The sequence below is a fragment of the Bos grunniens genome, chromosome 13 (genome assembly GCF_055505025.1).
Source record: "Bos grunniens cultivar Pamir isolate PY7600 chromosome 13, Bosgru_T2T1.0, whole genome shotgun sequence".
Classification (NCBI taxonomy): domain Eukaryota; kingdom Metazoa; phylum Chordata; class Mammalia; order Artiodactyla; family Bovidae; genus Bos; species Bos grunniens.
The window spans coordinates 73,004,188-73,025,947 of record NC_141177.1 but is presented as its reverse complement, the minus strand read 5'-3'; the positions used below and the strand labels follow the sequence as shown (position 1 = coordinate 73,025,947).

Genomic DNA, 21,760 nt, shown 5'->3' with positions numbered 1-21,760 from the left:
TCAGGGGCGGCGACCAGAGGAGTTACCCCGAGTCCGAGGTCAGGGGCGGCGACCAGAGGAGTTACCCTGCGTCCAAATGCTCTAACAGCTATCTAAACACAGAGTAATCCCATCGCTCCTCTGAAATGCCTTGGGAGTGAAGAGCGAGCCTCCCGCCCCAGAGCCCCCTTGCTGCCCGCCCTTCCCCGGAGGGGAGGTGAGGGTGTTTGCATGGCCGGCTCCCCGGTGGGGCTACACTCACCGCAGCCCTCAGGGCGCGGCTCTAATGCCCGGGCTACCCCGTCCCCACCTCCCTGGTGTAACTCGCACCTGAGCTCCAGCAGCCCGTCTCCCGGTCTCTCCGCGCGCCACCGGGGCGAGAGGCCCACCGCGCAGCCCGCGCGCACAGAGGCTTCGAGGACGCGGGGCGGCGGGGGTCGCTGAGGAAGTGGCGGCGTCCCCGGCGCGCGGGAAGCCGCCGAAACCGACCTGCCCACAGCCACGGAGTGGAACCACAGGCACACCCGCCATCTCGCACGCGGTTGTGCAGCTCCAGAGCAGCGGCCCCGGGAGACGCCCGCCCGCCCCCGCCCTCACGGCGCCCCGCCTCAGGTAGCCTTCCCTCGTCCTCGCGGGGCAGCTCCCGGGCCGGCTCCACGGGCTTCTCGCAGAACACGGCGCGGGCGCCGGGCGGAGAGCTTAGGCCGGGCCTCTTCGAGGGTTGACGGCGCACAGAGGGCGTGTGAGCGGCCAGCACCCGCCCGTGCCTGGGGGCGGGGTTGTGTGGGCGGCGAGCCGGGCGGGCGCCTGCGCGGGGGGCGTGCGGCCGGGGAGCGCGGGCCGGCGTCGGGGGTTGTGAGAGCGGGAGCGCCGCACGCCGCACTGGGGTGAGGGCAGCGCGCGAGCGGCGAGCGGGGCCATTGGGGAGCGGGGAGAGGGGTGCGTGTGAGCGGGAAGCATGAACCGAGAGCGTACGAGCGGAGAGCCGGGCCGGCACCGCAGGGGGCGTGTGAGCCGGAAACCGGGCCTTGGTGGGAAAGGCGCGCCGGCGCCCGGGCCCTGTCAGTGGGAAACGCGCCCCGGCGCCCCGGGGCCCTGTGACCCGGGAGGGCGGGCGGGTAGTCACCCTCTGGCCTGAGGGCCGAGCTGCTGGCAGTTGAAACCGGGCCCCCTCCGCGTGGGGCCGGCGAGGCGCCCGGAGAAAGCTGTGAGGCACCAGCAGTGGGCTTGGCCAGTGCCTGTGTCCGGCCGCCACCGGGCTCCTAATTGTTTTTAATTGGAGGATAATGACAATATCCTGATTTTTTACCCTACACTTTGGGTTTGAAGTGACGTTTATCTAAAAATTGCTGCATTATTCCAGGTCAGTCTATAGCCAAATGTTTGTGTCTCTTCCTTCCGTTCTCCCCTCGATTTTTATTGGAGTACAGTTGATTTACAATATTGTGTTAGTGTCAGGTGTGCAGCAGAGTGAATCAGTTACGTGTATATATCAGCTCTTTTTAAAAGCATTTTTTCCGTATGGGCTCTTACAGAGTGTTGAGTTCCCTGTGCTATACGGTTGGTCCTCATTAGTTATGTATTTCCTACACAATAGTGTGTAGCGTGTATGTGTCAGTCCCAGTCTCCCAACCAAATGTGTGTTTCTTTGGTACATGTGCACCTGTAAAACTGCTAGAGAGCGTCAGAGAGCAACAGGCTGAATTGTTTGTTTGTTTGTTTGTTTTTACCACTTTGGCCTTGAAAAGAGAGTTCTTGAAACTTGAAAGTATTACTGCGTTTGAATTGTCAAGTTGATCTGCAAGGAACATTTCAAGAGACGCCAAAGTATGGGGGATAGTGATAAATCTGTGGGCTTATGACAACAGCAGTTTGCTTTAGTGATGTTTTAACAAGGGCTTCCCTGATCGCTCAGTTGGTAAAGCATCCGCCTGCAGTGCAGGAGACCCCAGTTCGATTCCTGGGTCGGGAAGATCTGGAGAAGGGAAAGGCTACCCACTCCAGTATTCTGGCCTGGAGAGTTCCATGGACTGTATAGGGAATGGGGTGGCAAAGAGTCAGAGACAACTGAGCGACTTTCACTTTTACGTTAATAATACAAAGCATTTTGGATGTGCGGAGTACCTTTATGGCAGCCATACTTGAAGTAACAGAAAGTAAGGGTGCCCTGTTTGAAGGTGGCACCAATGCAAGGAGCTAGGAAGGGCCTGCTCTCTTCATTGCAGGCGGCTGCTGCCTGGTGATCCAGCACCGTGCCTGAAGTCAGCATCCTGGTTCTGACACTTAGCAGCTGTGGGATCTTGGCAAAACCTGTCTTACCTGGATTACACGTGGGCAGTTTGTAAAAGTAGGATATTTTCTTAGAAAGGGTTTAGGAAATCTTCATGCAACTCAGTGTTCATTTTAACAGAGTATCTCTGAGAGCCTTCCACAGAAGTATGTGGATCATTTATCTGGAGCTGCTGGTCAAAGAGGAAAAGAAGACATTAAATGGACAAGTAGAAGGTAAGAACTAGATTTGATAGAAAGGTCATTTGACAGAACGTTGAATTAAAATGGGACTGCTGACGTATTCTAATAGCCAAAGCAGGTGATTACCTGTCGGATGCGTAGTGAGGAAAAAGTCGAGGAGGGATATAGTGTATCTTATCAGGCGTCAGCCACAGATTAAATTGAGAATGCCATTTAAGGAGCTAAATTATGAGTTCCTGGACTTCCTTGGAGGTCTGGTCCAATGGTTAAGACTGTGCAGTTAAGACTCTGATGCAGGGGGTGCAGTTTCGATCCCTGGTCAGTGTGATCCATGGCCGAAAGAAAAAAATTACTAGTTGTGTTTCAAGATACTCTACAACCTCAGGAAGGTTGAGAACTAAGAGGAAAGAGGGAATGAAGGATGAGAGAGGCATAGAGTTCAGGGAGGAAATGAAGGAAAAGAAAGCAAGGGTCTATGGGGGAAGGTGGCAAGAAATGTTAGGTCTTTAGAAAAAGGGAGAGTATTTGACATGGGCGATGAATTTGAAGTGAGCTTGTCCGAGAGGAACAGCAGAGTTTTCCTTGTCTTATTGTTTTTCTGGCTGTGAGAAGGCATTCAGGATTGAGGTCCCTGGGTACACAGAGCTGTGTGTTAGCCTCTGTGCAGGAACATGGGCATAGGCGCTCAGCTGTAAATGTGTGCAAATTGATGTCATATGAGATGAGGCCTCTTCATAGGATGGTGTCAGCTAGGCCAAAACAAAAGAACTGGAAGGAAGGAGAGAGCAGGGGCCATGATGGGGAGATCAAGGAACCGACAGCCTGCTACAGTGTCCACTGGAAGTTTCCAGCTTCTAATGCAGTTTCAGTTTGGAGGGAAGTGTCTCCAAAGTGAGGGTAGAGTGAAGGTATGTTGCTGCTGCTGCTAAGTCGCATCAGTCATGTCCGACTCTGGGCGACCCCATCCACGGCAGCCCACCAGGCTTCTCCATCCATGGGGTTTCCCAGGCAAGAGTACTGGAGTGGGTTGCCATTGCCTTCTCCTGAGGGTAAGTTGAGGCTAAGATTTTAGAAGAATAAATTAAGTTGAGGTCATGTAGAAGCAGACTCAGTGTAGACCAGAGTTTCTCACATTTGAATTAGTTGCCTGGGGACCTTGTGGGAAGTGTACTTGCTGAGCAGGAGGTCTGAGATTCTGTGTTTCTAACAGGCTTTCTGAGTAGCAAGGGTGTAGCCTTGCCTTTAGAGAAATCTGGAAGAGGAGCATCGGATAGTGCAGGACAGAACAGGATCAAGAAAAAGCATTATTTTGTTTTTCTTTCTGAGCGTGTTTATAGCCAGAGGGAAGCAAAGAGTTGCAGTAGCAATTACAGGTGTAAGATACCATTGCTAAGCAGAGAGGGAAAAAGAAGTGGTGGAGATGATCCATAGAAGGAATGTAAAGGGGGAAGAATTCAGACCGCAGATCCAGAGATTACCCTTTGGAAAGGAGAGATTCTAGTGGCAGGAGGAAGAGAGGAAAGTAAGTCCTTAGGGAGGTGAGTTTGGAGTTGATGAGGACACTTGAGAGAATTCCTTCTACATGGCTCCAGTGTATTTCCACTGAAAAGAGAAAAAGTCATTGTTGCTCCAGAGAATACTGGGGGTGGGGGAGAAGGGTGGTGGTGCTAGAAGTAGGGGAAACCCCACCCCTCTAAGTAACTCTCAGGCATCAGAGGTATATGTTGTATTGGTATTTATTATTTGAAGTAGACTAATTTGAATATGGAAGGCATTGACTTTTTTTTTTTTTAAGATAGCTGATTTTTTGGCAGTTGTTTCACAGAAATCCTCTGAAGCATTAGCATGATGTCGCAAACCAAACTAAGTTTTGAAACAAAACAGATTAATAGGGTTCATCCCCTAAATGCTAGAAGTGTTATTTTCAATAAATACTACACTGATTTTGAAACATGCAAGATTTTTAATATCTAATAATTCTGTGGGAATTAAATTATTCACAAAGTTCTTATGGAATACAGAATAGGGAACAAACAGATTGAGTGAATCAATGTAAGTAATACTAGAAAAGTAAAAAGAAAAAATGAGACAAACTAGTTAGTATCTCTTCATAAAGAGACGCTTACAGTGAGTGACGTGTAAGATACAATAAGCTGTTAAGCAGTAGTGAGTTTGAGGGGAGAGGACAATGTGGAAGTGATTCTCTGAAATAAGAGTTTGTAGAAGGTCGTCAGAGTTGTATTCTTCCTCACGTTCTAATAAATGGAGACTTTGTTTTCATATTTTTCAGGTTGGGATTCTATTGGTTTGAGCCTCAGTAGTGAGACTTGTCAAAGAGCCAGGCATTTGCAAGTTGATGATCAGTGTCTGTTGATTTCACAATCAATGACCAAAAATCAGTCAGCATCCACAGAATTGCGACAGATGACCTTGTTAGGTGGTTAGAATAGGAAAAAGGAGTCCAGAATGGCAGTGGCTAAAAGACAAGGAAGGGTAGAGCCCGCAAAGATAGAACAAAGGAAGGTCCGAGGACCGGAGTGAGGACCTCAGGTAGAAAAAAACAGCACTCCTGGCTAGCCCAGTTTACATGGGGCAAGTCCAGGGGGAGGAAAAAAACATATAAAAAGAGGGGCCAAAGGGCCGGGGGTTTCTCTCCCATGCATGTGCGCTCTGTCTCTCTCCCTCTCTCTCTTTCTCTCTTCTCTCTGCATCTTTTGGGTCAGCATGTCCTCACAACTCATGGATGTATTTTCCAAATAAAACTGAGCTGTAACATGGAGCTGTAACACTACCTGAGAGCTGTGACGCCGAGGGCTTTAACGTCCGTCGCTTCAAATGTTTGCTGTGAGAAGACAGAACCGAGGAAATTACACACTCCCCTGACAACCTTAATAGATAAAGAAAAGGTGAATATTGGAGTGGTGTTTCTGGCAGGGACTTACACGCTCTATCAGCTGTGCAAGTCTGAGCTGCCAGAAAACAGAGAAAGCAAACTAGGTAGTGAAGAAGCCCAGAGCTTTCAGCCCTGGGCCACTTGGGCACTGACGTTTCCAAAATTAGATATTGTGGCAAAATCTACCGTGTGCTGACTCCTTTTATGCCACCTACAGCCAAACGGTATTTCTTAGAAAGGTGTTTGCATTCTTCCTCTTACCATAGTAAGACCATCATACATGACAAAGAGAGTTAGGAGAAAGTAAATTCATTTAGGCCAGTATGTAGCATACCTGATAGTGGTAGCAGGTTTATATTTAGAATTTTGCATCTAGTTGGGAGACCTAGGTAGACATCTAGAGATTGCCTTCTCAAAATGTGGCTTCCTAGCTATATTTTTACATAGCTCTGAATTCATAAGTATTCGTTATAAATTATATTCAGTATGACTGCAAGAGCACCTCTGAAGCCAATGCTAAAGTATTTCTTGTGTTTTCTATGACTTTATATATTTTAGAATTGGCTTTCCTAGTGATAATGGGAGTCATGGGAGAACGCACTGGTCATAGCAAACACCCTCTTCCAACAACACAAGAGAAGACTCTACACATGGACATTACCAGATGGTCAACACCAAAATCAGATTGATTATATTCTTTGCAGCCAAAGATGGAAAAGCTATATAGAGTCAGCAAAAACAAGACAGGGAGCTGACTTTGGCTCAGACCATGAACTCCTAATTGCCAAATTCAGACTTAAATTGAAGAAAGTAGGGAAAACCACTAGACCATTCAGGTATGACCTAAATCAAATCCCTTATGATTAAACAGTGGAAGTGAGAGATAGATTTAAGGGACTAGATCTGATAATACAGTGCCTGATGAACTATGGATGGAGGTTCATGACATTGTACAGGAGACAGGGATCTAGACCATCCCCATGGAAAAGAAATGCAAAAAACAAAATGGCCATCTGGGAAGGCCTTACAAATAGCTGTGAAAAGAAGAGAAGCGAAAAGCAAAGGAGAAAAGGAAAGATATAAGCCTCTGAATGCAGAGTTCCAAAGAATAGCAAGAAGAGATAAGAAAGCCTTCCTCAGCGATCAATGCAAAGAAATAGAGGCAAACAACAGAATGGGAAAGACTAGAGATCTCTTCAAGAAAATCCGAGATACCAAAGGAACATTTCATGCAAAGATGGGCTCGATAAAGGACAGAAATGGTATGCAACTAACAGAAGCAGAAGCTATTAAGAAGAGGCGGCAAGAATACACAGAAGAACTGTACAAAAAAGATCTTCACGACCAAGATAATCACGATGGTGTGATCACTCACCTAGAGCCAAACATCCTGGAATGTGAAGTCAAGTGGGCCTTAGAAAGCATCACTAAGAACAAAGGTAGTGGAGGTGATGGAATTCCAGTTGAGCTATTCCAAATCCTGAAAGATGATGCTGTGAAAGTGCTGCAGTCAGTATGCTAGCAAATTTGGAAAACTCAGCAGTGGCCACAGGACTGGAAAAGGTCAGTTTTCATTCCAATCCCACAGAAAGGAAATGCCAAAGAATGCTCAAACTACTGCACAATTGCACTCATCTCACACGCTAGTAAAGTAATGCTCAATATTCTCCAAACCAGGCTTCAGCAATACGTCAGCTGTGAACTTCCAGATGTTCAAGCTAGATTTAGATAAGGCAGAGGAACCAGAGATCAAATTGCCAGCATCTGCTGAATCATGGAAAAAGCAAGAGAGTTCTGGAAAAAACATCTATTTCTGCTTTATTGACTATGCCAAAGCCTTTGACTGTGTGGATCACAATAAACTGTGGAAAATTCTGAAAGTGATGGGAATATGAGACCACCTAACCTGCCTCTTGACAAACCTATATGCCGGTCAGGAAGCAACAGTTAGAACTGGACATGGAACAACAGACTGGTTCCAAATAGGAAAAGGAGTACGTCAAAGCTGTATATTGTCACCCTGTTTATTTAACTTTTATGCAGGGTAAATCATGAGAAACTCTGGGCTGGAAGAAGCACAAGCTGGAATCAAGATTGCTGGGAGAAATGTCAATAACCTCAGATATGCAGATGACACCACTCTTATGGCAGAAAGTGAAGAGGAACTAAAAAGCCTCTTGATGAAAGTGAAAGTGGAGAGTGAAAAAGTTGGCTTAAAGCTTAGCATTCAGAAAACTAAGATCATGGCATCTGGTCCCATCACTTCATGGGAAATAGATGGAGAAATAGTGGAAAAAGTGTCAGACTTTATTTTTTGGGCTCCAAAATCACTGCAGATGGTCACTGCAGCCATGAAATTAAAAGACGCTTACTCCTTGGAAGGAAAGTTATGACCAACCTAGATAGCATATGCAAAAGCAGAGACATTACTTTGCCAACAAAGGTCCGTCTAGTCAAGGCTATGATTTTTCCGGTTTTCATGTATGGATGTGAGAGTTGGACTGTGAAGAAAGCTGAGCGCTCAAAAATGGATGCTTTTGAACTGTGGTGTTGGAGAAGACTCTTGAGAATCCCTTGGACTGCAAGGAGATCCAACCAGTGCATCCTAAAGGAGATCAGCCCTGGGATTTCTTTGGAAGGAATGATGCTAAAGCTGAAACTCCAGTACTTTGGCCACCTCATGCAAAGAGTTGACTCATTGGAAAAGACCCTGATGCTGGGATGGATTGGGGGCAGTAGGAGAAGGGGACGACAGAGGATGAGATGGCTGGATGGCATCACTGACTCGATGGACATGAGTCTGAACTCTGGGAGTTGATGGACAGGGAGGCCTGGTGTGCTACGATTCATGGGGTCGCAAAGAGTCGGACACGACTGAGCGACCGAACTGAACTGGCCACATTTTATTTATCCATTCATCATCTGATGGACCTTTGGGGTTGTTTCTACTTTTTGGCTAATGTCAGTAATGTTGCTGTGAACATTTATGTCTAAGTTTAGGTGTGAACATTTTTTCATTTCTTTTGGGAATAGTTATGAATAGAATTGCTGTATTACACAGCAACTCTGTTTAACCTTTTGAGGACCTGCCATACTGTTTTCCAGCATGGCTGCATCATTTTATGTTTTTATCCAAAGTATGTAAAATGTTCCCATTTCTATACATTCCTGTCAACACTAGTCATTACCTGTCTCTGAGTATAGCCATCCTAGCAAGTATGAAGTGGCATCTCGTGGTGTTTTATTTCTCTCTCTGAGGAGAGGACAATGAAGATTGAGTTCTAGATTAGTAACTACTCAAAGCTACCCATCTCTCTTAGAATTTCAGTAAATTGAGATGAAGTCAAAAGTCTGATTTTGGTAATTAAACTATTTCTAGTTATTTCTTATAGTTCAAATCATATGTCTCATTGTTTACTAGTCTTCATTGTTTTCAAACTTGAGCAGAAATTCTAAGGAGTCACACCTGCCTATTTGTAAGAAATTGTAATTGAAGGGAACCCTGAAAAAAACTTCTTCCTGAATAGTTCTTAAGTCTTTCTTTTAGTTATATTCTTCTTCTCATCAACATTGTCATTAAAAATCTCACCCTTTATTATATTCCAGTTTATAGGAGACTAGTTTCTACCTGCATTTAAGTTATGTTTCTTTATTTTCTCTTTTTCAAAAATCCATTTTTCTGTTTTTTCCTAATCAGCTTTAAGTTTAGTGGCTTCAATAAACAACATTGGTTTCATTCAAAATCTACACTTAGGAAAAGGTGGCCAGGACGGCTGGCTTCTCGTCCCCTCAGCTTCAGGTGGGGCAGCTCAAGGGCTGGAGACTGGAATCGGGTGAAGGTGTGTTCATTCCCATGTCTGATAGTTGGTATCTGTGGTTGGCTGGACTTTGGTGAAGGCAGACAAGTAAAACACCTACCCTGAACACCTAGGCTGTCTTTGCAGCCTGGGCTTACTCACAACATGGAGCCTGGTTCCCAGGTTGAGAGCCAGGCAGAAGCTCTGCTGCCTTGTCTAACTGCTTTGCAGTTCACACAGCATCACTTTCATTATCTTCTGTTCAATAGGAGCAAGTCACTTATCCGTGGCCTATATTCTACCTTTTTTTTTTTTTAACAGAATACAGTTTTTAAAACTAATGGGTACACTTAAAAACTAGCACAGTTACTCACTGGCCACAATTTTTTATATTCCTTCCAATGAAAAATACCCTTTTCCCCACCCATTCCCTCACAAGTCTCAGTTGTTAACAGTGTCAGGCCCAGGCTCAAGTAGAGGTCTTACCATCTTCATCAGGTACAGATGGCACATGGGGATAAGGTTTCTGGTTGTGATTTCTAGGGTGTGACCCTGTGAGCACAACCCTCTCAGTACTAAGACTTGAGAACTAAAGGGACAAGTTATCTGCCACCCACACCCCCACTGTTCTTCTGAATGACTAGGCTCTCCTGTTCAGAAATGGGAAACGGGAGGCACCGTAGTCCATAGCAGCTCTGAGGTCCAGTTTGGTGCTGCCAGCTCTGTGATGAGGACTTGGTCCTGCCCATGGGAGTGCTTCTCTTTTGCTCTACCCTCTGAGCTCTTTGTGCTGTCCTTGGGCTTCTTGTGAATCTTTGTAGGATGATGCCTTTAAAATTCTTATGCCCTTAAAATCTTTAAAGGAATTTGAGGCACCACCTTAAGTCTTTCCAAGGTCTTGAAGGGTTTTACAGTCTACAGGCTTTGCCTTTAGACCATGTTTTCCTGGCAGCACCCCAGAAGCTGTTTCTGTCTCTTAGCATCATGTGACCACTGGACATGTGGAGATGCTGTAAAGGAGATAACAGATATTGAACCCAAATATAATTGAGCCTGGTTCCTTTATATTTAATAGTCCCCCCCCCCACTTTTTTTTTTTTTTTGATAGGTTATCCCTCTCATTGATGTTACTTTCAGCTGGTTCGTAGCAAGAGTCTCCTTTCCCCTGTGTTTCAGTGTTGTTTTCTTCTCTTGCCTAGAAGCTGTCACCAGCAGACTCTTTAAGGGCTATCAAGATTCAGTTTACAATGTCATGAAGCCCTTTTGGTTTTCATTTCTTTCTCTGCATCCATTCAGATCTCACCTACCTCCAGGTTGAAAGGCATTCTCACATCTTTTACTTCTTTTTTAATGGCATTTTTAATATCAGTATCTGTGCCAGGTATTTATTGCCATCAAATTGTATAATAAACCACGTCAAAGCCTAGTGGCTCAAAATAGCATTTACTTTGTTCACAAATTTGTGTTGGGGCAAGGCTCAGTGAGTGAGGCCAGCACGTTCCTTTTCCAGTCAGCATCAGCTGGGATGTCGTGAAGGTGGGGACCAGAGTCATCTGAAGATTAGTTCATGCACATGTCTGGCAGTTGGAGCTAGCTTTTGGATGGGACATTAGTTGGAGGTGGTCAGTGAGGACACTGACAAGGTGCTCAGTATGTGGTCTCGGCTTCTTCGCAGTGTAGTGACTGATGGTAAGGGTGGGCTTTCCCACAGAGCAAAAATCAGTTTTCCCAGACTCTGTCCAGTAGAAATCAGTTACTGAGGCCAGCACATATTTAAGGGGAGGGAATTTCAGAGAAAAGTGTCAAAGAATTTGTAGACAGTTTGAATACCACCACCTCCACTCACCTTGACTCATTCTGTCTAAAGGAAAGTTCTTTCCAACTCAGTGTCACTGAAATTCCCCGCAAATTTTGTTTGTTGTTTTGTTTGCTATGTTCTGTTCTGTGAAAAGTAACAAATGGTTACAAAAATGAGGCATTTTTTGTTGTTGTTCAGAAAAATGTATGGATCATCTCACTAAGCTATTAGGAGATGGGATTTCTTTAACCTTTTGAATTATTTTTCTTTGGAATGCAGTTCAAATTAGCAAAAACTATTTAGTTCAGAAAAAGACATGGGATTAGAATCCATTTTTACAAGATTTATCAATGAGAGTCTTATTTTCACAATCTTCTTTTGGGAAGAGTGTATTAACTCAGCCCTAGATAACTCAATACAGTATCCCTCAAACTTCTTTAAAACATGGGGCATTAAGATGGGGGGAAGGAGTAAGAGACATTCTACTAAGAGGTGACTTGTAGTCATTTTATGGAGACAAAATAGAAAAGAGTGTAAAATCAAATGCAAATGTTGTGTGACAAAGATGAGGACAGTGAAGAATATATTTTGTGACTCTTGGTGGTTTGAACTTCTTTCTTGATTCTCTGAGTAATCCCTGGTCCTACATTCTACAATACAGATACCATCGTATCTATTTGATCCTGGGTTTGAGTTAAGCTGTGCTCAGTCCACTTGCCTCATTACCAAACAGTATTGTTTTATTCTTGCAGATTGAGGATCTTACAGCAGAGCTGGAAGCTGCATCTTCAAAATGTCTGCACCTGGATGCAAAAAATCAAGTTCTTCGAGAGGAGTTATTATCTATGAAAGGAATGCAAAAGAAGTGTGAAAAACTAGAGAAGAATAAAAAGAAGTTGGAGCAAGAAGTAGTGAACCTCAGAAGTCATATAGAAATGAATATGATCAAACACAGTCAAGTAGCAGAATAAACGGGAGATTGAAGAAAGGGCGAGACAGGATCTCGTGGAGAAATTAAAGGAAGTCAACCTATTCTTGCAGGTTAATTTGTTCATCTGTTATGTGCTTGGATTCACCTCATTGTAAGTTACGGTTTGGATCTATACACCTTATGTGTTTCCTCTACTTCCCTTAGAGCAGTTGGTTTGGTAGTTTTCTGGAAGGAAGGGGGCACTTGTTTCTGCCTTGAAGTATTTCCGTTTCCATCACAGTTATCACCAAATTGATCTATCAGAATGATTCTCACTAGAGAGTCCTTTCATTTATGAGACCAATTGGTATAAAACAAGACTACTAGGTGGAAAAGAAAATATTGTGGTTTAAAACTGGTACCATCCTCTTGAATTATTTTTAAGTTGTCTTGTTCATTTTTTAAAACTTTAAGTTGATCCTCTTGTTCTTTAAATTATCAGATTATATAAGCACCACTCTAACAATAATTCCACTTTAATTTTATAATTCACATTTAATTCACATTGATGATAATTGTTTTAAACTTCTGCTCTTTTTTTTTTTTACCTTTAAAATTGCTTTCTGAATCACTGACTCAAAACTAAAGGGAGCAAATATCATTTTCCAGGTTAATGATTATTTTTAAAACGTTAACTTTTTAAATTTTCCTTAGATACAAGCAGCATCTCAGGAGAACTTAGCGCACTTACAAGAGAAGAATAATGCTTCCATAAGAAGTCAGATGGAACTCAGAATTAAAGACTTGGAATCTGAACTCTCCAAGGTGAAAACTTTGCAAGAAGATTCTCATAAAGCAGAGTTGGAAAAATATAAGCAACTACCTAGTAGAACTAGAAGTTCAAAAGTCATTGGAAGGTAAACTAGACAAGTAAGTCAAAACACAGAATCACAGAAAGAAAATTTAGCTCGTTGATTTGTCTCTAAAGCCTAATTTGTATAGAGCGCAGTTCATGAGATGAGTAGGAAGTGAAAGCTAACTAGATGGTCACTGCTAGAGGGCGCCCTGAGACAAACTATCGATACTGTGTCCTTTTAAGTTTTTCTACACTGCATAAACGCATGCTGTGAAATTGGGGGCAATTAACACAGGGGTGAAAGGCAGGATAATTCACAGAGTGGCTAGAAATAGTATGGTGACCTGAGTGGGGGTGTGGAGGATGCAAAGGGCAGATGGCACCTCCAGTGCCTAGTCCAGGTTTCCCCACTGTCTGAAAGCAGAGCACTCCTAGGAAGCCTTGCATAAGCCAAAGCAGCATAAAGCAAAGAAGCAGGCACCCGAGGGCACGTTCTGCTAGTTGAAGCCTAAAATGAATATGCACAAGTGAAGCACAGGTGCTCCCAGATAGGCTTCAGGGTTGTGGTGACTTGACACTGAGATGTGGGATGTGGCTTCCAGGGAAGGAGCTCAGTTGGGCCAGTCTCCCTACTTGGGGAGCGTGATGTCTCTCACTGTAAAACGTACAGTGAACCTTTTTATATGAAATCAAAAAGTCTCTTCAAAAAAAATTTTTTTTTTGATTATCAAAAACAGATGCTGATGTAGGCCTTTCCTAGAAGTGAAGAAACATAAAGTGAACTTTGGAAAAGCAGGGGATACTTGTAATTGTTCCTGGGGCTGTTTTAGCTCTTTTCAATCACCTATTGACTTTGTTGTCCTCCCCTCTAGATTGTGACTCTAGATGATTCCTCAGAGCCAAAAGCTTGATTTCTCTGAGGTCATGAGTGAAACGTGTATACAAGGGTGGTGAAAGCAAATGCATGAACGTGGCTTTGTGGGATGGGGTGTTTCTTCATCCCTGAAAAGTAGGAAGTCAATAAACACCTGGAGTAACAGGAAACTTTGGCCTTGGAATACGGAATGAAGCAGGGCAAAGACTAATAGAGTTTTGCCAAGAAAATGCACTGGTCATAACAAACACCCTCTTCCAACAACACAAGAGAAGACTCTACACATGGACATCACCAGATGGTCAACACCGAAATCAGATTGATTATATTCTTTGCAGCCAAAGGTGGAGAAGCTCTATACAGTCAGCACAAAAAAGACCAGGAGCTGACTGTGGCTCAGACCATGAACTCCTTATTGCCAAATTCAGACTTAAATTGAAGAAAGTAGGGAAAACCACTAGACCATTCAGGTATGACCTAAATCAAATCCCTTATGATTATACAGTGGAAGTGAGAAATAGATTTAAGGGCCTAGATCTGATAGATAGAGTGCCTGATGAACTATGGAAAGAGGTTCGTGACATTGTAAAGGAGACAGGGATCAAGACCATCCCCATGGAAAAGAAATGCAAAAAAGCAAAATGGCCATCTGGGGAGGCCTTACAAATAGCTGTGAAAAGAAGAGATGTGAAAAACAAAGGAGAAAAGGAAAGATATAAGCATCTGAATGCAGAGTTCCAAAGAATAGCAAGAAGAGATAAGAAAGCCTTCCTCAGCGATCAATGCAAAGAAATAGAGGCAAACAACAGAATGGGAAAGACTAGAGATCTCTTCAAGAAAATCCGAGATACCAAAGGAACATTTCATGCAAAGATGGGCTCGATAAAGGACAGAAATGGTATGCACCTAACAGAAGCAGAAGATATTAAGAAGAGATGGCAAGAATACACAGAAGAACTGTACAAAAAAGATCTTCACGACCCAGATAACCACAATGGTGTGATCACTGACCTAGAGCCAGACGTCCTGGAATGTGAAGTCAAGTGGGCCTTAGAAAGCATCACTAAGAACAAAGCTAGTGGAGGTGATGGAATTCCAACTGAGCTATTCCAAATCCTGAAAGATGATGCTGTGAAAGTGCTGCACTCAATATGCCAGCAAATTTGGAAAACTCAGCAGTGGCCACAGGATTGGAAAAGGTCAGTTTTCATTCCAATCCCACAGAAAGGAAATGCCAAAGAATGCTCAAACTACTGCACAATTGCACTCATCTCACACGCTAATAAAGTAATGCTCAAAATTCTCCAAGCCAGGCTTCAGCAATATGTGAACCGTGAACTTCCTGATGTTCAAGCTGGTTTTAGAAAAGGCAGAGGAACCAGAGATCAAATTGCCAACATCTGCTGGATCATGGAAAAAGCAAGAGAGTTCCAGAAAAGCATCTATTTCTGCTTTATTGACTATGCCAAAGCCTTTGACTGTGTGGATCACAATAAACTGTGGAAAATTCTGAAAGAGATGGGAATACCAGACCACCTGATCTGCCTCTTGAGATTTGTATGCAGGTCAGGAAGCAGCAGTTAGAACTGGACATGGAACAATAGACTGGTTCCAAATAGGAAAAGGAGTATGTCAAGGCTGTATATTGTCACCCTGCTTATTTAACTTCTATGCAGAGTACATCATGAGAAACGCTGGACTGGAAGAAACACAAGCTGGAATCAAGATTGCCAGGAGAAATATCAATAACCTCAGATATGCAGATGACACCACCCTTATGGCAGAGAGTGAAGAAGAACTAAAAAGCCTCTTGATGAAAGTGAAAGTGGAGAGTGAAAAAGTTGGCTTAAAGCTCAACATTCAGAAAATGAAGATCATGGCATCCGGTCCCATCACTTCATGGGAAATAGATGGGGAAACAGTGGAAACAGTGTCAGACTGTATTTTTCTCGGCTCCCAAATCACTACAGATGATGACTGCAGCCATGAAATTAAAAGACGCTTACTCCTTGGAAGGAAAGTTATGACCCACCTAGATAGCATATTCCAAAGCAGAGACATTACTTTGCCAACAAAGGTTCGTCTAGTTAAGGCTATGGTTTTCCCAGTGGTCATGTATGGATCTGAGAGTTGGACTGTGAAGAAGGCTGAGTGCCGAAGAATTGAAGCTTTTGAACTGTGGTGTTGGAGAAGACTCTTGAGAGTCCCTTGGACTGCAAGGAGATCCAACCAGTCCATTCTGAAGCAGATCCGCCCTGGGATTTCTTTGGAAGGAATGATACTAAAGCTGAAACTCCAGTACTTTGGCCACCTCATGCGAAGAGTTGACTCATTGGAAACGACTGATGCTGGGAGGGATTGAGGGCAAGAGGAGATGGGGACGACAGAGGATGAGATGGCTGGATGGCATCACTGACTCGATGGACGTGAGTCTGAGTGAACTCCGGGAGTTGGTGATGAACAGGGAGGCCTGGCGTGCTGCAATTCATGGGGTCGCGAAGAGTGGGACACGACTGAGCGACTGATCTGATCTGAACTGTTTCCCGGTGGCAGGTGTGTCCCATAGGCAGCTGGTGTCACTGTGAGACCCCCTCCCTTTCTCTCTGATGCCCTTTCTCTCCTCTCCCAATTGTGACTTGTTACTTGAGGAGCCCTAGACACATGTGTACTTCTTTAGAGCAAGGTTTACAGGAGGTCTGCTCCGTGTTTTCAGTGTTCAAACAGTTTATTGGGAATTCCATATACTATATGGCAACTTTAAAAATGCAAGTCATTAAGTTGGTGTTTTCCATCTTCCGCAGGACTCATGAGAGGCTGGCAGTGATCAGCACCAAACTTGAGGTGGAGAAGCAGCAGAACAGATCTTTATTCAACACTGTTAGCACGAGGCCAGTCCTGGAGCCCCCTTGTGTTGGAAATTTCAATAATCCTTTAGTGCTCAATGGAAATCTTACTCCAAGAGCAAACGTACGTTTTTCTACCTCAATTCCACGCCCTTCGAATAACAGCATGGAGACTTACTTGACCAAGGTTAGTTCTATTATCTTTTCTCCACTGGGTTTCAGATTTCTGATATGAATGATCCTTGTTTTTAATTTGGTGAACTTCTGAGTTGTTTGTGTGACTTAATGCACACTAAGTAAAAGTCATAATTAGCTGTGCTAATAAAGGAGACAGAAATTTTATGATTTTTTTTGTCCCAGAGTTCTTGATTTTAAGAGATATGTACTAAATTATTAAATTTCTTGAAAAGCTGCGTATAAATTCTACTTTAGAAATGAAATTTTATTGCCTAGTATCCAAAAGTATTCTTTCAGATGTTTCACTTCCTTTCTAATTGATTTCAGTTGGCAATGGTTCATAATCATTTCCACGCTCTGCTGTACCCAACGAAGTTTTTCTGCCTCTAAGCATAAGTGAATCACTGGCATCTAAACACTAACCACATATGGATGCTTTTTGTTTAAAGGAATCCCAGATAAATCCTTTTTATGAATTAAATAAACTTACAATGAATTAAATAAACTTACAATACTAAACCAAAACACTAATTTCTAGTTTTAGCTTAACCTTTTTTGTCATTTTCTTACATAAATGTTGTCATTTCTTACAAAAATGACATTTTTGTTATTTTCTTTAATAGCTATTTTACCTATAGCATTTTTATTTAAAATTAAAAAAAAAAACAATCTTGCTGAGCATTTGTAGAATATTTCTAGATTTGTAGTTATTTCAAACATTTAAACATTATAAATGAAGCTCACTTTATCTCTATCTTGACATCACCTGGATGAATGGTATCTAAGATAGCAATGATGGAGAGTCTTTAAATTGCAACCAGTTTTCATTGTTCAATCATTGTAATTAAAATATCCATTTCAGTCCATGCACACAGGTTTATAGTTTTAATGGTGTTTTCCTGATGTTTGTGATGCACGGAAAAGTAGCCTTTGTTAAATGCAGTCTCAACCTGTTTTCTCATTTGGCTTCTTGCCGTTGTAGGAGAACAATTAAGCTTTCTTTCACAGCACTGCATCTACGTTAGGTCTTAGTACTTCAGAGCTGTGAAACTGGAGGACATGCTTTAGCTGTGTGGTCATAGTGGGCCTCCGAACACTTCATCCCAAGTCAGACACTTCCCCACGCAGGCCTAAGAGGAGGAAGCAAATGCTTGACCCCCGTCCCAGACACAGGCTGCCTACTGCACACCCAAGTTCACAGTGCTTGGGCACATACATCTTTTCAAAGTAGAGATTTGGAACCAAGCAAGCACTTTGGGAGAAGTTCCTTCTCCAAAACTCACCAGTTAGGTAAATCTCCTCACCTCTCGTAAGGAGGATAGAAGTGTAACTCCTCACCTTGAAACTTTTCTCCTTCAAATTCCCTGTAGTGTTTTTTTTTTTTTTAATTAATGCTTTATAAATTAACTATCAACTGCTACATATAGGAGTTTGACAATAATTTATTCTTATTTAAAATATGATTTAGTTAGAAAGCTATGTCATGTCATGCCACAAGGATTATTGAACTATGTAAGAAGGTTTTACATATTCATTTTCTCTGCATTATAGTTAAAAATATATGTGTTTTTTCTTAATCTGAGGAAGTAGCTGGCATAGGACTCTGGACTCAGTAAGAAAGTCATTGGCTTTGTTACTTCTTTTGTAGAATTACGAACTTTGCCTAAATCATGACTCTCATACCTTAAAAAAAGTTTTTTTTTTTTTTTTCAAAGAAAACAACCTTTCTTTAAAAAAAAAAAAGCAAACTTTTGTGTGGAACCATATTATATAAAACGGAGACAAGTATAAAGCCTTTTAACCAAAGGAGTGGCCAGAGGTCCTGCACTTGTGACTTCTCTGTTCCTCAACCCTGCAGTGACCCCTGTGGGACCTTCCCCTTCTCTGGGACATAGTTCGGAAACTAACAGTTATATGTTAATCCTTCTCACTAAACACCTTTTGAATAAAAACTTGCTGGTACATTGTTTTCTTGTGTATAATTTTCTCACCTTTCTGTGTTTTTGTTAAATGGAAAAGTTTAAAGAAAACTGCAGACGTGTTCTCCTTCATAACATTCAACTCAAACTACTTCCTCCATTTGAACAGGATCCTCACCTAGAAATCAAAGTAAAGGTCTCAGAAGTATGTATTTAGGGCAGGAGCTGTTAGGGAGAGAAGACAGTAATCTTATGGGTCATTCCTAGGATCATGGGTCATTCTCTAATTCTTTGAAATTATGTGTACTCGATAGACTGATATTTATTGTACTTTTTATCAGATTAAATAACGTTCCATATAAGCAGAATAAGTAGGAATGCATTTTCTTTTATTTATGTGATTATTTTTCTACTTAAGTAATCTTCAAGTTAGATCTAGTCTCTAAAAGTATTATTTAAATGTCACATTTAGTAAGCTGTATAACATTCCTATGATAATCTCTTGCTTAACTTAAAGATAAGTAATATTTGACTTATTTCAGATGTGGCAGGAGTTGGACAGGAGTATAACTAGAGAACTAAGAGAAGGTATGTTGCCAAAATGTATGAATTAAATTTAGACATTGATTTCTGAAATACACTGTAAACAATAAATGGCATCTCTTTCCACTGTTTGTTTGGATAACAGATGCTATGTTAAATATTTTTGTCTTATACATAGCTAATGAGAAATGTGAAAGCATGAGCAGTCATAGTGAAAAATATTCTTCTTCCTCATTTATTCATCATGTTCCATAGTTTAAAAAAAACGTCAAAAGGTCTATGTATTTCTATTTATTTCTGGCTGTATCCTTTCTCTACTACTGCCATCGCTGTGGAACTGTCCATCTGCACCCTGACACCATTTTCAGAAAGCATGGAGTTCATCAGCGTCTCGAGTGTCTGGTAGTGGTCAAGGCTAGAACACCCAGACTCAAGCAGTCATGTTTGCGTAGCTGTCACTTGGTGGGCGACTTAGTAATTTCTGTGTCATTGACTTTGTCACTGGTTTATCTCTTGCCCTCAGGAAAAGCTCCAAACACCTGCATCAATTTGGGTCCTTCCAAAGTAGTTGGCCTTATCTCTTTACCACCTTACTCTGGCCCTTAGCTGTGCATCTAACCAGCCAGACTGTGTAGGATCCCACAGATTCGTTTCCTCACCTCTGGTCTTTGTATGTGCTTCTCCCCTCTGTCTCTTGTACTTCTTCCTGTCCTTCAGGTAGCTACTTCCATAGCACCTCCACCAAAAAGCTGGCAGCATTGACACAAAGCCGGCTGTCCCTTCTGAATGTTCCTTGTGCCATCTTGTATACCTGTCTTAGTATTTATGACTCCGTATGGAATTTGTCTGTTCATCTATTTTTACAGTTTATGGCATTATCATCTCTCAGGTTGACTGGGTCACCTTCATCTTGTAATTCCAGTGTTTGTCACAGCACCTTAGCAGATAGTTATTGAGTAAATGAATGAAGAATGAGAAAGCCAGAAGCTCTGATACTCAGCCACATGTGGGACCGTAGGCTGATTATATAATTGTAATCTTGTATTTTGTTTTCTGTCATCTATAGATATGTTTCATTTTTCAGAGCACTTAGATATATCTCAGGTTTTTTTTTTTTTTTTTTCACTAATACTGAGTTAACTCAAGTATTTCAGATAAAGAATGTAATCCTTTTTTTTTTTCCAGCTGCTGCTGAATTTGAATCTGAGTCCTATGGATTGTCTCCTCTAGGAGCTACAGATGGGTCAGATCTGTCTGAGGACCTGCTTTTGAAAACATCACAAGAATATGTACAGATTTGGAAGAAAAAAATATATGATCTGAAAGATAAATAGTAAAAATTTCCCTTCTTGACTGTTTTCATGACATTTTAGTTGTTTCTCATTAAACATGATGAGAAAATCTTTATTAAAGGGAAATCTTTTTGTGTGTATGATGAAAATTTATATGCTATTTTAAAAATACTACTTTTAAGTAGTATTAGTACTACTTTTAAACGGTAGTATCCAAGTACTTTTGGTACTAAGTATTTTCTCTGCAGCTAACTTAAGCGATTTAAAAACCAGCACTGTTAAGTTTTCCATATTCAAAGTGAAAGTGTGAGTCACTCAGTCGTGTCTGACTCTGTGACCAATGGACTGCAGCCCGCCAGTCTCCTCTGTCCTCCACTATCTTGTGGGGTTAGCTCAAATTCATGCCCATTGAGTTGGTGATGCTATCCAACCCTCTCGTCCTCTGTCGTCCCCTTTCTCTTTCTGCCTTCCATCTTTCCCAGCATAAGGGTCTTTTCCGATGAGTCGGCTCTTCACATCAAGTGGCTGAAGTATTGGAGCTTCAGCCTCAACATCAGTCCTTCCAGTGAGTATTCAGGATTGATTTCCTTTAGGATTGACTGGTTTAATCTCCTTGCAGTACGAGGACTCTCGAGAGTCTACTCCCAACACCACAGTTCAAAAGCATGAATTCTTTGGCAGTCAGCCTTCTTTATTGTACAACTCTCATATCCGCACATGACTACTAGAAAATAGTGTATATATGTTAATCCTAATCTCCTAATTTGTCCTTCCCCTCATGTTTCCCCTTTCATAACCATAATTTGATTTTGAGATTTTTTTTGAGTTGGTTTGTGTAAATAAGCTTATTTTTATTAAATTCCACATGTAAGTGATGTGATACTTGTTTTTCTCTGTCTGAGTTACTTCACTTAGTATTGTAATTTCGAGATCCATCTGTGTTGCTGCAAATGGCATTATTATTTCTTTTTATGGCCGAGTAATCTTCCATTTTCATTGTGTGTGTGTGTGTATATGTGTGTGTGTGTGTGTGTATATACCACATCTTCTTTATCCATTCTTCTGTTGATGGACACTTGGGTTGCTTCAATGTCTTGGCTACTGTAAATATTTCTGCAGTGAACATTGGGGTGCATGTACCTTTTTGAATCATGGTTTTCTCCAGATATATGCCCAAGACTGAGATTGCTGAATCATATGGCAACTCTGTATTTAGTTTTTAAAGAAGCCTTTATAGAGTTTTCTACAGTGGGTGTACCTAGTTGCATTCCATAAGCAGTGTAGAAGGGTTCCCTTTTCTCCACACTCTCCAGCATGCATTGTTTGTATATTTTTTGATGGTGGCTATTCTGACTGGTGTGAAATGATACCTTACTATAGTATTTCTGCATTTCTATAATAATTAGT

At 42.2% G+C, this 21,760-nt stretch overlaps 1 pseudogene across 1 annotated transcript; it reads left to right on the top strand.

Annotated features, from left to right (window-relative positions):
• The first annotated feature begins 210 nt into the window (after positions 1 to 210).
• On the top strand, positions 211 to 20,468 carry LOC147361233 (ankyrin repeat domain-containing protein 26-like; annotated as a pseudogene). Its single transcript, XR_015140056.1, has 7 exons — positions 211 to 415; positions 727 to 866; positions 11,692 to 11,980; positions 12,564 to 12,779; positions 16,381 to 16,609; positions 19,061 to 19,106; positions 20,247 to 20,468. The product of XR_015140056.1 is annotated as an ankyrin repeat domain-containing protein 26-like (transcript).
• The last annotated feature ends 1,292 nt before the right edge of the window (positions 20,469 to 21,760 follow it).